Source organism: Notamacropus eugenii, chromosome 6 (assembly GCF_028372415.1).
Source record: "Notamacropus eugenii isolate mMacEug1 chromosome 6, mMacEug1.pri_v2, whole genome shotgun sequence".
In the NCBI taxonomy this organism is placed as follows: domain Eukaryota; kingdom Metazoa; phylum Chordata; class Mammalia; order Diprotodontia; family Macropodidae; genus Notamacropus; species Notamacropus eugenii.
Window position 1 is genome coordinate 383,425,281 of NC_092877.1, and position 18,034 is coordinate 383,443,314.

At 45.7% G+C, this 18,034-nt stretch overlaps 1 protein-coding gene across 2 annotated transcripts in view; it reads left to right on the forward strand.

Annotated features, from left to right (window-relative positions):
- CCDC50 (coiled-coil domain containing 50) overlaps nt 1–18,034 on the forward strand; it is an 89,447-nt gene that overhangs the window by 19,420 nt on the left and 51,993 nt on the right. The window lies entirely within an intron of this gene.

Below are 18,034 nucleotides of genomic sequence, written 5' to 3' on the forward strand. Positions count from 1 at the left end.
GCCAAACTCTCAGTGTTTTCAATAAAACTTCTCTCTTCTAAAAGAGAAAAAAGTTCCCTCTAAACAAAGCGTGGAGGCCAGATGCAGATCTGCCTCTGTTTTTCCCCTTCTCTTTTTGGATAAATGACTTAGCATAAATTGAACTAGAAACCTCCACAAACCCAATGAATACTTCCTTAAAGCTCTTTGCATCTGAATAAATCAATTTTGAGAAATACAGTGCTGTGGAGACATTTTAATCCCCCCCAAGGTTTTTGAAAACTTGTTTCTTTGTTTGGGGTTTGTTTTTGTTTTTAATTTTTTTGCTTTTGATTTTTCTCAAGTGCTTTTCCCCCCTGCCCCGTTTTGTAGAACAGTACTTAGTATGAGCAGCCCGGCTCATCCTGGATAGGACAGAGGGCTTGGAGCCAAGAAAACTTGGGTTGGAATTGGATGCTGTAAGCCTGGAAAGGTCACCCAATGTTGACTTATTAATTACGTTGGGCTTATCAAATAAGGATCTGCATGCCTTTCCTGTGCGTACATATAGATAGACACACACATGCATATACACATATGTACATGCATACATACATACACACATGTATATGAATAGATAAATACATATATGGAATGCCATGTGGTGACAAAATCACAGCTTTCAAATAGTCACAGAGTTATATTTATTATCTTAGTCATTAATTTGTCAATAGGTCTCTCTCTCTTCATATTGTTTGTAAGTTTCATTATGTTGCTCCTGCCTTAGGAAAAAAATAAAGAGATGAAAAATGCCTCTTGTATAGACCCATTTCATGTATTCATATGGTTAAGCCTCCTGAGTTAGTTTATCAGCACGTCTATCTGTGACAAGCGAAAATGATGGACACTGAGTTCAGTACAGAAATTGAAGAGGAGGAAGAGGAGGGTTTGATTAAATTGGGAGTCTCTGCTGTCCTTTTAAGCTCTCCTCCAAAGGCACTCCCTGCCACTGAAGTTCACCTTTTCTATATAACTCTTCTCTCTGTGAAGCTGAATGGTTATCTATGTGGAGCACTGCTGTTTGTGAAGACTCGAACACATAGGGGCCTTATAGGCCAATAAAGTCACACAGGATGTTTGTGGTCGGCTCTAACGTATTTCTGATGGTGACCTATGCCTATGAATGGCGTGAAGTGCCCTTCGTTCAGGAAGTGAGAAAAGCCTATCAAGTGGCAAGAACAGTCAAACAGATGGATAGTATGCAAATTTTACCTGTAGTTAATGCTCAGTAAATGTAGGAAAACCTAGAAAAAGACCTGCAGCATTCTGGGTTGACCTTCTGCAGAACATCTCTGGAAGAACACAGAAGGAATTGCATAGGATAAGAAAACATGAAGGGCTAATATTTGCACCAAAGGATGAATTGAAGTGTTTTTCAGTCTTAATGGCATCTATATTCCCAATTTCTCAGAAACACAGACAATAAGGGCCGGCCGATTGATTAATGTGAAAAATTAATCCCATGGTCCCATGGGAAATAGTCACGTAGTCAGAGTCATGCTATCTGAAGTTATACTTATATAAGATAACAAAATATAGTCATTGTTTCTAGCCCAGTGGAAATGTGTTTATTTCAATCGTGCATCCCCTCTAAGAGATTCCTTGTTTACACTGACTGATCCCTAATTGGCTCTACCTCTACCTCAGTTGTTCAAGACTTGGATACTCTCCCAGTCCTTCCTCTTCCTGTCCTTGTCCTTCCCTTCCTTCTCCACAGCCTGACTCCTCCCTCTTTGTGTTTCTTCTGTCTCCCTCCTTCTCTCAATCCTCTCTTTGCATCTCTGTCCCCTTTTATATACCTATACATACATACATATATACATGCACACACAGAGACAGTTCTCCCTTTATGTCAATTCACATTATTCAAATTTGACTTCATGTAAACAATTCTGAAAGAAATCTGCATTCCGAAAAAAACCTATGCAACCTTTACTTCTCTGTGCTCTCTCCCTGCTCAGCCCTCTTTGGCTTTCCAGCCCCATCCACCACCAAAAACCAGCCAAACAAAACATCTTCATTGTGGCTCCCTAATATTTGAACTGTTTCTTTCTGGCTACTTGCCAGATTGACCTATAAAAATTGTTCCCTGGAGTTTTTGTTTGGGGGTCTCTTTGCCAAGGTGATCCGTGGATTCTTCCCATCCCCGTCTTGCCCTCTGGTTCCAGGACATCAGGGCAGTCCTACTGGATACTTTCTTGAAAGATGCTGCCCAGGGCCTCCTTCTGATTATGGCTTTCAGGTAGTCCAGTGATTCTGACGTTGTCTGTCCTGGATCTGCTTTCCCGGTCAGTTTTTTTTTTTTTTCTCAATCAGGTAGATTCTATTTTATCTTTTTCATTCTTTTGAATTTGTTGGATTGATTCTTGATGTCTCATGCAGTCATTAGCCTTCATTTTCCCAGTTTTAATGTTAAAGGAGTGGTTTTCCTCAGCGAGCTTTTAGACTTCTTTTCCATTTGGCCAATTGTCCTTTCTTAAGGATTTTTTTCTTTTTTCAAGCTGTTAACTTCTGTAAATCTCTTGCATCCTTCTCATCTCTTTCCCCATATCTCCCCCTCTTACATAATTTTTATGCTCCTTTTTTGAGCTCTCCATGAATTCTTTCAGGGCCTTTGACCACTCCCCATTTTTCTTTGGGACTTTGCCCATGGGTGTTTTGGCATTGTTGTCCCCTTCTAAGTTTGTGTCTTGTTCTTCCGGGTCCCCATGATAACTTGATATGGGCAGAGTCTTTGTTTGTTTGGTTGGTTTTGCTTGTCTTTTTTGGCCTTTTTCCTTTCCTTTAAGTTTGAATGCTGCTCTGGGGTCTCAAACTTCTTGTGTGGGGCTGCAGGCCCTGGCTATTTACCTGGTGCTGTAATGATGTTGCCCCTTGTGTGTGATGCTGCACTGAGGGGGTGGGATGGAGGGTGTAGGGGTCTGGCAGCTTACCTGGCTCTGAGCCAGGCTCCTAGTGCTGGTGCCTGACTTGTGCTAAGGCCAATGGGGTGTTTCTTCCTTTCTCCAGAGCTGGGCTGAGGCACATGGAGGGGACTTGCCTCTGGTGTCTGTCTGTTTGCTTAGGCAATGTTGGGGTCTACCTGTTTGCTTGCGGTTATTCTTGAGCAGGGCCTTCTGGCTGTTGGAGGTTGCCTTTTTGCCTGGGGCTCTGCTGAAGCACCTGGTGGTCCTTAGGGCTGGAGTGTGCTGTGCTGAGGCATGTGGGGCATCCTGGTATGGGCCCCCACCTGCTCCATGGCACTGGGGCTCAAGATCTCCTGCTGGTTTACTCAGGTGGGCCATGCTGCTGGTTTGCTAGGACACTTCCTGTCCTGAATTGCCAAAGAAAATCCTTAAAACTTACAACTCAGCTAGTGACGTACAAGTGAATCATCTTCGGCATACCTCTGCCACTAGGTCTTTGTTGTTGACGTCGATGCTGCTGCTCTTCTGATTGAAGGTGCGCATTTATTAGCTTCACTCCCCTAAAACCAGACAACCCTTACTTATCTGTCTGGGAATTACATGTGCTTAACTTCTAATCATGTGTTGTGTTCCCTCCCCTGCCTCCACTCTGCACTATTCCCTTCCAGGTCACTCACAAGGGGGGCTGATTTTAATTTCAAAGTGAGTAAAATATAAACTAAGAAGACAAATCTCCTATGCAGACATGCAAATTATACTTTGAAAAATAACAGATTCCTGAGATTAAACATAGAGTATTTTTGGATTATCAGCTTCATTAGTCCAGATATTTGAGTTCAGTGTTGAAATACATTCATTAAGATCATAGCTCTTCAGGTGGCTAGACATATGGAAATCAATGAGGCATTTGATTTGATTTTCAGCTTAGGATGAGTCATCCTGGTGTTGTGTCTGCCAAGAAACTCATGGTCTCTTAGGGGACCTTGCAAGAAAGGGAATAACCCCCCAAAGGGGAAAGTGCATTCACCTCAGATGCCACATTTTAGGAATGGCCTTCTCAAATTAGAAGGCTCCCAGAAGGGGATAACCATTACACTAAAGAGATTTAATACTATATCGTGTAGTTCAATTCAGCAAACATTGATTAAGCACCTACTATGACCAAGTCACTGTGCTGGGTTCCAGTGATATAAGTCTTAGCAAGAGTCCCTGCCCTGGATGATCTCACATGGTCAGGAAGGAGGGTGGTCGTAGGAAGGAGGGTGGTTGTAGGAAGGAGATACAGCACGTATAGAAATATATATATATATATATATATAAACACGTGTTTACTGTTCAGTTCTTTAAGTTGTGTCTGACTCTTTGTGACCCTGTTTGGGGTTTCTTGGCAGAGATAGGCAGTAGTTTGCCATTCCTTCTCCAGCTCATTTTAAAGATGAGGAAGCTGAGGCAAACAGGCTTAAGTGACTTGTCTAGGGTCATGTAGCTAGTAAGCATCTGAGGTCATATTTGAACTCAGGCAAATCTGTCTTTCTATAAGTAGGTACAAAGTAAAAACTGTGATTTCAGGAGAGAGAGCAGGAGATGACAAAAGTCCTTTTGTAGTAGATCCAAGAACTTCCAAAGCCTAGCCTTGAATATGGATTATTGTAGCCTGAGATCACTGGAAAAGTCTAATCAGAATCACAGTAAAGGCAAATGGGAGCTGGAATGAGATTTAAGCATAGGAACTTGTTTTCTGGTGACAAGCCAGGAAAGGAGGTCTTTGCTTTTCTTATCATCCTGTTAGGCAGTAACAGCAGTGAATTAGGTGTCAAAGGTCCAAGTTCAAATTTTGGCTCTGTGGCTTACCATCTATGCCTAAATGACCTTGACTGTGGCCTGATACCATCTCTGGGTCTCACTTTTCCCATCTGTAAAGTGAGAACATTGGACTAGATGACCTAAAGGTCTCTTCCAGCCCTAAGTCTGTGATCTCATCAATATTCTGGAGCTCCAGCCATGGTCGAAGGCCTTCTGAAAGAGAACTGAATTTATTCAGAAAGGAAAGGACAAGTTAGGTCTTCATTTGCAGAGAAAAAATGAAATGGAAAATGTGCCTAAACAACCTGTGGCAGCTAGTGTCGAGGAGACTCTCTTCTCATGTGAATCCAAGAAATCCAAATGGTTTTCTACTCTTGTAAACTTGGGCCTGCCTGGGCTGCCCGTGGGCTTTGGGGTTTTCATGATCACCGCTGGTGTTGATGCTTCTGGGATTACAGGAGAAAGGCGGTTTTTCTCTTTTGGGTAAGGCAAACAAATTGCTAGTTGCCAAACCATGAGAGGGCATGTTAGAGTGTTGGGAGAAAAACGGGCCATTCCCATAGTGTTCTAGGAGGGATATTCAACTCCAGTGCGGCCACTGAATTCTTAGGTCTCTGTCCTTTTGTCCTGCTACATGACAGCTCTTGCTTGGAGCATTCAAACCCCTAGATCCTTGATCATCTGGATGTTGGCTCTGATATGTTGAACATGATAGGAGCCTGTGACCATCTCTAGGAACCCTGGCATCAATCGGAAAGGAGGTGTGGCTAATGCCTCCAATGGTGTCCTCTCCCCAGAACTGGTACTTGCAGTTTTGGCCAGCTGTTTCCTTGGAAAAATCCATGTTCTCCATTGTGATAACCTCTTGTATCATTTTTTTGAATCTTATTGAGCTCTTGTGATGGTGTTCTATGTACTGTGTTCCAGCCCTTTCCTCCCTTTCTCCCTGATTCTCCTTGAGCATAAAATACGTTTCTTCTCTATCTACGTGTGCTGCTAATGTCTAGCATGCACAATGCCTTCTGTGAGCGTGCTTTAAAAAATGGATTTTAGTCCAACCCAGTAAGTGAAGTGACACAGTAGAAGCTTTAAAACATGAAGGGCATGCCATGACTTCATTTGAAATGATATTTCAATGCCACGTGGGATTGTTTTTAAAAATGAAATGGAAATATTGTTTAATGTGAGAAATCAGATAGGTAGGAAACAATCCAAACCTGTGCAGACTGGTTTTCACCCAGTCCAAGACCACACACAGCTGGAAAGCAATTGATTTTTTTCCCTCTACACTATATTTCTAATTGTATCTGTTCGCCTCCCAGAGAGGGATGCATTTTAACAAAGATTAGAAATGAAATGACAATGGACAAAAGTTTTAGCTAAAGTACCCAACATCAAATAGCCTCAGATTGTATGTAGTGATACAAACCCATTGTCCCCCACCTCTGTTGAGAAGAGGAAGGGACAGTATCTCTTGGGAAGAGACTTTTTGTCCAATATCTGGGAAAACTACAAGGCAATATGTATTTAAGAAAAATATTTAGACAAGACATGCCAATAAAGTTTAATGACAGGCTCTTTCTCAAAAAAAAAAAAAGCTTTTACATTTTTAAGTTTAATCAGCATTGTTAAGGCTTTTTAAAGTCTAGACAATCAACAGAATGATATTTCACTATCAGATGTGTATGTATTTGCTGATTTTTGAGGTGTATAAATTCTCACAGTGAAAATTTAATGATTGCAAGGACAATTGGACTGAATCCCTTTCACGTCTGATTTAGACCCAGTTTCTTTGCCTTCCTTTGTCCTTCCTTCCTTCCTTCTTTCCTTCCTTCCTTTTTTCCTTCCTTCCTTCCTCCCTCCCTTCCTTCCTTCCTCCCTTCCTTCCTTCATTTATCCATTTATTTACTAATTTCTTTATTAATCTTTCTACCTGTCAATCTGTCATCTATCTATCTATCTGTCTATCTATCCATCCATCCATCCATCCATCCATCCATCCATCCACCCATCCAGGACTATTTGATTTCCCACAGATTAGGGATGCTTACTAGCACCCTGAGATCTCCAAGTCTGAGATTTAGAAAGTTTCCTGGACCACTGAGAGGTTAAATAACTTGCCCAGAGTCGCTCAGCTGGTATCAATCAATGCATCACCAAGCCTTTAGTAAGCCCTTATATGTGCTAAGTACTATGAATACCAGACAGGTGTTTGCTTATTGTTTTGTTTTGTTTTTGCTTTTTTAAAAGGTCCTGCTTTGAAGAAATTCACATTCTAATTAATGGGGAAAATGTTCCTAGGCATATGTTTAACAAGTAGATGGAAGGTAGCCTAAGGAAAGGAGTGGAGGAGACTTGAGCTAAATCTTTAAAGGAGCCAAGTGGAAATGAGTAGGAAAGAACATTCCAGGCCCGGTGGACAGACTGTGCAAAATCATGGAGATGGCCAATGGAATGCTGGCTGGTATGACTGGACCACCGAGTGCCCAGAGGGAAATAATGAGGGAGGAGCCAGGATAGTATGTGTCTGAGGTAGACCTGGAACCTGGATCTTTCTGACTTGGTGCCAGATGTCTACCCACTATGTCACATGGTCCCTAATTAAAAAGTTGGTATTTGAAGGGAAGTGGGAAGACTAACGGGCAGTTCACTGTTGGATCTGTTCTTAAAAACAATTTTAAATCATGCAAGAAAATTCCAAGCCTTTTATGTGCTTTGACTCAGAGATCCCACCACTGAAATTCTGTGCCTGGAAAATTTTTGATAAATGAAGACCCATACATCTACATGATACAGACAATCCTGATGGGATTACTTACCACAGCTGAGCTGCAGACAAAGCACTAGGCCAGCCACTGGGGACTCGGCGAACTGGGTGTCACAGAAAATGATGGATGAGCATGGGTTGACTTAGGTCTTGTTTTGGCGTGCTCGACATGGAATGATGCAAGTGAAGAAAGAGCCAAAAGAACATTCTACACAAAGACTCCAATCATGTAAATAAAGATAGGGTCAAGAGGCAGCGGGTCCTGATTCTAGGATGGCAGATGAGCTTTAAAAGCCTCACATTCACATTCACGTCTTTCCTGTTAGTCGTCTACAAACTGAAGAATGTAGAAGATGGCTTGCATCCTCCATCGCACTCTTGCTTTTAGGCAGTCTTGCTTAACTGTTTTCAAAAAGTGTATGTTGTTCACTGCCTGAGAAATAGGTGGTATTCAAGGCCATAGAAACTACTTGGGAAAAAAAATAAAGGTCTGGGAGGTTGGTGCTTGTGGTGCCCATCTGTCTCTCTCCCAGGTGTCCATCCAGTGTGATCATGGCGGGGAAAAAGGATCTCCTGTGTCTTCTGGATCTGGTGACAGAGGTGGAGGGGGCAGTAAAGGAGGCAGCTACTTGGGAGCTTTCCCCATTTGGTTGCAGCAACCTTCCAAGGCCATCGCTGAAGACCTAGCATGTTTGGGGCTTTGTTAGCAGAGTACTCACAAAGTCACAGACTTCTAAAATGTTGTACAAGTATTGAGAAGGGCAGGCAGGTGGGTGGGTGGGCAGGCAGGTAAATAAATAAATAGATGAGGTTTAGTCTTTTCTCCCCCAAGACCCTATGAACTGAGACCACCAAGCTCCTGAATCTCCTGATGTGTCCTAAAGGTCCATGCTTCTTGAGTGCTCCCAACTCCAACCCTACAGGGATGTGTCTCATCCCTCCCCATCTTCCCTACTACTGCCTGCCTTTGTACCCTACCACTGGCCTCATACTGCCTGCCTCAGTTGCCTTTTTTACCACTTGTCCCCCTACTTTCTGTGCCTGTTCCTTCCTACATCCTTTGTGCCTTATTAAAGTGTGATTAGTGCCTCAGTCCTCAGTGCCATCATGGTCTTAATAGTGAGGATTTCTGAGGAACAGGGCATGTGTGCCAGATTTTATAAATTTATAAATTAACTATTGAGGTTAGTCTGGTGTCACCAGTCTTAAACCCTAAAGCCCAGAAGGAGCCACTGAAGACTTTTTGGAAGAAATGAGACCTGACTTGCTGAAGGATCAATAGGTTTTTATGACTAGTGCATGGGACTAGAGTCAGACTGCCTGGGTTGGATGCTTACTTGGCTACTAGCCCATGGGGGGAGGGGCTAAGGTGAGAAATGTATTACCTTTCAAATCAGTTTGTCCATCTTTGAAAGGAAGGGGTTGGGCTAGGGTAGGAGTTCTTAACCTGGATTCCAGGAAGGGAGTCTGTGGTTGGATTTCAGGGGCCTATAATCTTTAGAAAAAAAAAAAAACAAACAGGACACAACTTTATTTTCATTAAAGTTTAGTTTCCTTTGTGGTCTTATTTTAATTTAGCCATTAAAAGCATTCTTCTGAGAAGGGGTCCATGGGCTTCTCTAGACTGTAGGAGCCCTAAGATCTCTTTCCAGTTTTAAATTTGGCATCTTATCTAAGACTAATGATTTAAATGCAAGAGGAAAGGCCAGTATGTGAAGCAACCCTCTAATCAATCCACAAATAAGCCTTTATTAAGTACCTGTTATATGTCAGGTGCTAGAGTAGGTCCTGGAGATGGGTTAGGGAGATAGAAATAGAAAGAATGAAGCAACGCCTACTGGCCCAGAGCTTACTTTCTAATGGGGAAAAGATCCACACAAAAGCAATTCATACTAAGAAAGGTAGATGGGGGACAAAGGGGCACAGGGGCAAGGAATGGGTCTTCATGGAAGTGAGGCAAAGTCCTGGAGGGGGGCATTCTAGGCCTGGGATCGTGTAAAGGCAACCCCACTGGCATACCCAGGGTGGCTGCTAGCACAGGTTCTTGGATCTCCTTTACTAGGAAAGATAGGGGTCAACAGTCCTTTTTGATTAGGTTCACTAGTTCAGGGGGAAAGTCAGCACCTGGAACTTCAGAGAAAATATAAGCAGAGAAACAAAGCCCACCAGACAGGGCTCTACTGCCTGAATCAAAGCAGTAGTCCTATATACTTTATATACACCCCTGGATCGAGAGAGCCTTCACATCTGAGCAGCTGGGCTCTGAACATGGCTACGCAGAGTCTCAACCAGGGAATCATAAGATCCTTCTCATAAGTAAGGCCCCCAAAGCAAAACCTCACCTCACAGTATAGATACCCTTCTCAGAGCCAGAAGGCATCCCAGCCCTGTGACTCTACCTAATTAGAAATTAGCAAAAGGTGTGAAAGCCTTCCTACAAGCAAATCTCCCCTAAGCAAGCTTTCCTTAATGGGCTCCATGTGAGGCCTATTAATGGGATGGGGAAGATCTTACATCTCATTAACTTTACAGATGGCTAGTTCAAAGCCTTGGAGGTGAGTGATGGAATGTGAAGCCTGGTTGGGTTGGGGTCATGTTGTGGAGGTCTGGCAAAACTAAATGACTGAGGTTATATTGGATCCTGGAGGCAACAGGAAACAGCTGGATTTGGTTGAAGAGTCACATGACTTTGGTAGGAGTGTGTGGGTTGAGCTGGATGGGGAGATGCCCCAGGCTGGAGAGCAGTCGAAGGTTGTGGTTGTGATCTAGGTGAGAGGTGATGCCCTGAGCTTTCACATATCCAAGCCTACTGCCCACCATCACAAAGGAAGTCAGCAAATGACACCCCACTCTGGTGCTGGTGAAGGGAATGCAGCTCCTTCTGTCTTCCTGTCAAGCTGTGTCTTCAGTTATGTCACTCTGGAATGTGAGAGCTGGAACGGAATATTCAGCCCAACTTCCTCTGAAAGACAAACAAGCAAGATGAAAAATGCCCCTGCCACTTGTTCATCCCATTCTGCTTGGATCCTTTCAGAACTAATAATAGTTAACCTTTGGATAGTGCCTATGATGTGTCAGGGGCCTGCCGGGAGACTCAGTGGATAGATTGGAATCAGGAAGACTCTTCTTCATAAGCTCAATTCCAACCGTAGACACTTAGTGACTGTGTGGCCCTGGGCAAGTCACTTAGTTGTTGGCCTCAGTTTTCTGAGCTGGAGAAGGAAATGGCAAGCTCCTCTAGTACCGCTTCCAGGAAAACCCCAAATGGAGATGGTGCCAGGCACTGTATACTCATTTGATCTTCACAACTCTGGAAGGGAGGTGCTATGATTATGCTCATTTTACAGATTAGGAAACTGGGGCAAACAGAGGTCAAATGACACGCCTAGAGAGACACAGCTAGTGTCTGAGGCTCTCTAACCCTAACCTAGCTCAGGTCTTCCTGACTCCAGGCCTGGTCCTGTATCCCCAGTGCCACCTAATAACTGCACTGCCAATGAACTCCATGCCCCAGGGCAGCCATTATATCTGTAGTGACTAACTTCCTAATCAGTCAACTCCAAATCTCTACTTGTTAAGTGTTTGCCAGCACCCCCTCCTCCCACCATCTCTAGATGACTATTTGTCACCTTGTCTGGAGGGAAATGAAGCAGCCTCATCCTCCCAGAGCTGGTGTTCTGTGAAATGGGCATTTGTCTTTTGGATAAACACCCAACACAAACCATGGTTTCTTCTCAGCCCAGTCACTGTTTGACCTTGGCGGCACCCTTTGGCTTGATGATGTCCAGGCTCAGCCCCTTGCTGGGAGCCTCTGCTGCCTGGAGCCAACCTTCTGCCCTGTCCCACCCTCCAAGAGCCTGAGCCATCCCCCACAGTCTCCACAGAGGCATCGGAAAGGAGAGGAGGGGGTGGGGAGCACAAGCCCATGAAGTCATCCCAGCTGGAGCAGATTCGGGCAATCGCAGCAGCCTTTCCTGGGACTAAATTCCTTTGCCTGTAGCTAATTGGAAGTTTGATGTCTTGGGTAAGGAGGCCTTTGGCCTCTCCAGCTCATTAACCTGGAAGGAGCTAAGCATTCACCCTCCTGCCCAGTGGCTGCACTCTGTTTATCTGACACATTCTGTCTAACTTAACACCTGGGCTAAGGTGGTCTTGGGGCCCCAGACAGAGCCCAGGAAGAGGAAGCAGAAATGCCAATGAGAAACTGAACCCAGAGTCCTTTAGGCCAAGTGTCTGAGGCTTCCTGCCCTCAGTGGTCAGCTTTCCAAAAAGCAGTCCTGTGGAAGGAAAGACAAACAAACGAGCCCCACCCTCCCCAAAGCCCCAAGCCCCCCAGACTCAGTTTATATGAATCATCACTTTATAGCTAGGAGAGACCTCAAGGGCCAAAGCCATCAAGCAAACTGAGGCCTTGCAGGCTGAGCTGAAACCTCTTGCCTAAGACTATTCCAAGGACCATTGGCCCAGGTAGGATTCAGACCTAAGTTCTGACTCCACTAGTCCAGCCTTGGAAAACAGACAATGGAAGCGGATGAGTGTCTTCTCTTCTAGGTGGGGAGCCTCCAGCCCAAGACCTCCCCCTCCCCTGTCCCTTCCATCTTTCCTTCTTTGTGCTGGAGGCTCACTTGTTCTGGATGATCAGTTTCTTTTCTAAGCTTTATCTCTATGCAAGGCTTCTGTTAAGCTGAATCTTGCCATTTGCCCCCTCCCCCTTTTTCTTCCTCTGCACACCATTCCATGGTGATTTTCTCTGTCAGAGGTAGATTTTTGACTCAGCCCTCTCTCTTTCAAGAAATGATCCTGTGGTTTGTTAAAGTAGTCATCTGTCTGACTTGAATACTGAACACTTCAGCACTTCCAAAGCCCTCTGATCAGCATGGTGTGTTCAAAGGCAAATCTGTCTGGGACCTGTGATCTCTGTGCTGTGGAGGACTCCCAGCGTGGGAACTCCTTCTACCAAAGTAGAACAACTCTTCTGACTTGGAAATAATCTCTAGGGATGTTTGAGGGTCACTGGGATGTGAAAGGACACAGCTGACAGGGGGTGAGATCCAATGCAGTACTCCACTTCCTACATTCACTGTTCCACCCACACTGGCCTCACTCACAGGTTCTACCTTCATGACTTTGAAACATTTGGCATTGGGGGTTCAAAAAAGGACTGTGCTTGAAGGCAGGAAGACCTGAGTTCCAATATGGTCATAGACACGTCCTAGCTGGGTGACCCCACTGAAGTCTGGAAATCAGAAGAACCAGCAGGGGAATAAAGTTTGGCTTGCTTTGGCAGCTTTCCAAAATGGAGGCCCCAGGAAGAATTGGCCGGTGGGATAAAGGGCTGGCCTAACTGAGAGATGTCCCTGGGGGAGAAGACCATGGGGAAGGGGCTTCTTGGGGACGGAGGGACTTCCCTCTGCCTTGAAGCAGAGGTGGGGTGGCCACCTGTCAGGTGTATGGAGATGGGGGTCCTTTTTGGATGTGATATGAGTGGCTGTAACCTTTTCCAACTTGGACTTCTCTGAGTCTAAAATAAAGGATGTTTAGAGTTGAATGGATCTCAAGGATCTCCAAACCTCTTGTGGATGAGGGAACAGGTCCAGTGAAAACTAGGGACTTGACTAAGGTCACACAGCCAATACAAGGACATGGGTCTGAAACTACCTTCTCTGATGTCAGACCCATGCTCTTTGATTCTGGACTGAGGCTTTTGACCAAGCAGGCCTTAGGATCATGAGGACCTAGGAGGGAAAATCCAGTGACTGTGCAGGAACCTAAAGTCATCTCACTTGCTCCCCTTCCCTCATTTCCTGTGCTTTCCTATCCCATTGGTAGGCCTCCTGGCACCACTGTTACTTGTTGGAGATCTGTGCTCTCTGACAATTTCCTGAAAGGTCCCATTGACAGCCCCCACCCCCCATCATTTTTTTAATTGTGAAAGCAGTGACTGAACAGAGGGGATGGCAGCATCTTCTTCTGGGCCTCTTTGGCCAGCTGGGTAGGGGGTTATTCTGTGGCATTTCTTCTTGTTGGAACTCGGATGGATTTCCCATGGCCAGCGTCCAGAACTTAAGTCACCAAAACTTGAGTCACCAAAGTGGAGCCCCAGGGACTGCCTGGGGGCAGGTTAGGAGAAGTGTGGCTGTCTTCTTCCTGTTTCTTCACAGAGGGACTAGAGTTCTCAAATCCCCATTTAAAAAGTAATTACTCCAACTCAAGCCCAAAGCTCGATTTCTTCCATCTGGACATTCTTTTCAGCACCAGGGCTTGTGGCCCATCCTTGCCTGGCTGCTCACCCATCCTGGGTGATTCCTCTCCTGGTCATCCCTGAAATCCATCACAGAGAGGTCACCCAAAGGTGCTGGGACGTTCATCCTTTTCATGTGTTTTTGAAGGTCTTTAAAAAAAGAAAAAAAAGTTTTGTTGATGCATTTGGCCTGCTCTCCCTCTTCTCCCAATCTACTCCAAGAAGGTGAGATTTCCGAGCTGTTCCCTCCCCGGTTTGCCTGCCTTCATGGCTGTGAGCTGACTGAACAGGATGAGGAGGCCCTGGGATTGTCTAAGCTGCTCTTGGGTTTGGATGATTCAAGCCAGCACTGACCTCTTCCCTTTATTCTTTGGGAATTCTACCTCAATGGTCCCATGGGCCTCAATTAGCCTCTGGTGACGTGGCCAGGGTCTTGGACTTCCCAGTTGATCTCTGGATCAGAAGGGTAGGGGGCTAAGTGTGTGATGTTTGGTCTGACTTCTCTGCTAGAGTGGGGTGCGGGTCTGCAAAGAGAGGATCTGGCCTGGAAGACAGGTCCAGTGTCCATCTGGTGATCTTCCTGCAAGTCTCAGAATCTGTTAAGGATCCTGTTATTACAAGGCTCTGTGGCTTCCTCTGGCTTCTCTTCCCTTTCTCAGCAGACCCCAAGTGGCTTTTCCCCCCACCCAGACCCAAGTAGAAGTGCTGATATCAGAGATTTGTAAATAAATGGAACCCAAGAAACACCAGCTTGGCCTCTGACCCTTCTTTCAGACGTCCCTGGAACACCAGTCATGATTCCAGTTTACAGAGGAACCCAAGAACTTGGAGAACTTGCTTTTCACACCATCCACTTCTCATTTCATGTCATAGCGTTTGCATGGGGAAGTCACCTTGGCAACCATCCCATCCAGGTCTGGAGGCTCAGAGGAGTGGGATTGTTATCCAAGGTCAAGCCAATGGTATGGAGCTGAACTGAGATCCAAAGTGCATCCCCTGCCTTGAGCCCTGTAGTTTTCTCCCCATCCCATAGCATCCCTGCTTTCCTACATCAAACTCAGAGGAAGAAGGCTGGGCACCCTGTGCTCGCAGCGAGATTGAGAGAGGGGATGCAAAGCCCTTTTATCCATATCAGAGCGTGGAGCCAAAGGTGCACTGAGTCAGGGATGTTTGTTGTGATTTCTAAAACATATTCATCAGACCTTCAGAAAAGGTTTAATGGGCAGGAGCCGCATTGGCTCCACAACTTGTCTCACAGACAAGCCTCTCCTCCTGTTCCCACATGGAGTAAATCCTTCCTCTTGAAGGGACTTTGTCTGTACCTCAGATCTCCTTGTGTAAATGTCAAGCCTCCCTCTGCCCAGCACAATATAATCTCCCCAAGGATGGGGTAGGGGCTGTGTCAGTGCTGTCTTTGTGCCTTCACTGCCAGTACAGGGCTTTACTCTTACCCTCAGTCTTCCTTCTGCCTTCCCTCACCATTGCCCCACAGAGCTTACCCATTGCCAAGCCTCTCTGTCCCCCATGTCTAGCCTCCTCCCTTTCTCTTCTCATACTCACTATTGGGGGTGGGGGGCTCATTCGGTCCTCTTTTCTTCTCTCCCAGAGTTACAGAGCCTCTTAGTTGGATGTCTCTGTTTTAGTTGTCTCCCTCCTCATAACCATCAAGATGATTTTGCTAAAGCATAGGTCAGACCACATTCCTCCCCTGCTCCTACAGCCTCAGTGGGTCCCTGTTGCCTCTGGATCAAATGACAAATTCCTCATTTAGATATTTACTCTCCTTCGTGAGGCATGGTTCCAGCTGAGCTCTCCAGGCTCCTCAGCCTTCATTTCTATGGCCCAGCCAGACAGACTGCCTGACTTAGTGGTCCTCCCTTGTATATATCACTTCTCTTATCTTGTTTCTTGAGAGGCTGTCTGTCATACCTCTCCTCCCCTGCTAACAGGTCACCTGGCACTGACTTGGTAGGGATGCTGTATTTGCCCAGACGGAATGGAAGCTCTTTGAGGGCAGAGCTGGGCTGTCTTTGTCCTTTTATCCAGTATCTCACTCATCAGCATCCAGTTCCTGTCACACAGCAGTCTCTTAATATACACTTGTTGACAGATTGGTCACTTTGACTGTGAAGTAGGGGAAAGGAGGCACCATTTTTTTTATTATTTTGAGGGGACCAAAAGGGTTTGAGGGCTTCCTGGGTAGTGAGGAAGCCTGTTGTAGAAGCCTGTAAATAACAGAGTGGAAGTCTGTGATTTGGCTGTCACATACCAACTTGAGAGGGCGTGAATGGCCTGGAGAGAGGGGGGCATGGGTCGGGGGGAGCCGTCCTGCCTGGGGGTGTCAGATGTGAAATAAGCAGAAATGAAGATGATTGTGAGTTGCTTTTTATCTCATAGGTGTGTGTGTGTGTGTGTGTGTGTGTGTGTGTGTATGCGTATGCGCACACGTGTGTGTCCTCACCTGTATCTGAAACATAAGTCTCTGTCAGGGGTGGGGAAGGGATGGTAAGGGGAGCAAAGGTCCAACCTGGCCAGGCTTTGCGCTGTAACCTAGGGCTTCAGTCTCAGTTTCCACAATGATGGGTGTGCCTGGTTATCAGACTCTTTTCACACATATATTAGAGATAAACAGACATAGACCTGAGACATGAGTCTGAGGGATGGACCAATGAGACTGACCTAGCTTTTGAGAACTGCTTCATTGCAAGTTTTGTGGTTTTGCAGAATGTGGGCCAGTAAATGGAGAGCCCCCTGAAGTTCATGCTGTCCACTCGCCCCCAAGCAGGAGCCTTCTCTCGAATGTCATTTGTTCCCATGGTTTCATCTCAGTGCAGAGGATGTCCAGATTTCTGCTTCCATCTTTTTTCTGTTTTCTGAGCTCCCATTTTCCATCACCCGTTGGCTACTGGGCAGTTCACATTGGGATGTCTTATAACCATCCCCAAATCAACATGTCCACAAGAAAATTCCTCTTTCCATCCAACCCTTCCCTCTTCTGAACTTCCCCATTGTGATTGAGATTGGTCAACCCCTTGGCCACTCTGAACTCTTTGCTTTTCCTCATCCCACGTGCCAGTCAATCACTGGCACTTGTTTCTGCCTCCACAGCATCTCTCACACGTCTCCGTGCCTCTCCTCTCTCAAGGCCGCCACCTGAGCGCAGGTTCTCTATGGTCTCTTGGCTGATTCATTGCAATAATCTTCTCCTTGGCCTCCCTGCCTCAAGCCTTTCCCCACTCTAATCCACCCTCCACTCAGAAGCCAAAACACATTTTCTAAAGTTCAGATCTCATGCCCTGCCTACCCTGCTGTCCCCGCCATATTCTAGGGAAAATTTTGACCTGAGCTCCACTTCTTTTAGGTTTTTTAGAATGACTTTTGGCCGGTTACTCTTTCCTTCCATCTGATTGGATTGATAATGGAATTAGACTTTCTGAGCCCTGGATTTGGAGTTAAACGACATGCCCTTGAATCTTACCTCTTCCATGCAGTTATGTGATTGAGGAAAGTCATTTAGTCAATAGTTAATAAGTACTTACCAAGCACCTACTATGTGCCAGCCTCTAGTCTCAGTCCTGGAGTACATAGATGAGAGACAGGCTCTGCTTTCCAGGAGCTTAGATCTACCAGGGAAGGCAGATCACAACAGGAGCACATGTGGAAGCTCTCTTGTTCCGTTACTCCTCTGTTACATGAAGGAATTGATTTCTTTCCCCCTGGATCTCCCCACGTCATCGGTTTCCAAAGGGATCTTTAGGTGCCATGTGCTGCTGTTCTAGAGTCCTGGGGACCACCTTCCCACAGATCTGTCAGAACCAATTATAGCCCTGTGGTGCCTCCCAGATTCATCAGGAGATGTAGAGAGGAATGTGTGGGGCACAGGGTCCAGAACTTCCAGAATTAGAAGTGTGCAAATATGTGCATGTGTGTACACACACACATGCAGTGCACACACGCATACATGCACATGCACACACACGCACACGCACACACACATGCATGCACACACATATGCATGCACACACACACATGCACACACACACACACACACGTCCTGGGAAGGCCCAGGTGCTTCTCTGGCTCATGGCTGTCATTCTCTGACCTGATTTTGTACCAGACGGATCGTCAGGTGCCTGGCAGTATGGATTCAGGCTGGAGAAAAAAAAATTAAGTCTGTAAAGTGGGGGTGATTGTGGCTGTGGCTTGTACCTCACAGGGTCGTGGTGAGGCTCATGGGAGATTAGGGCTGCCAGGGTCTTTGTGACCAGTTATCAGCTTCTGTCATTGTTGGGCTGGTTG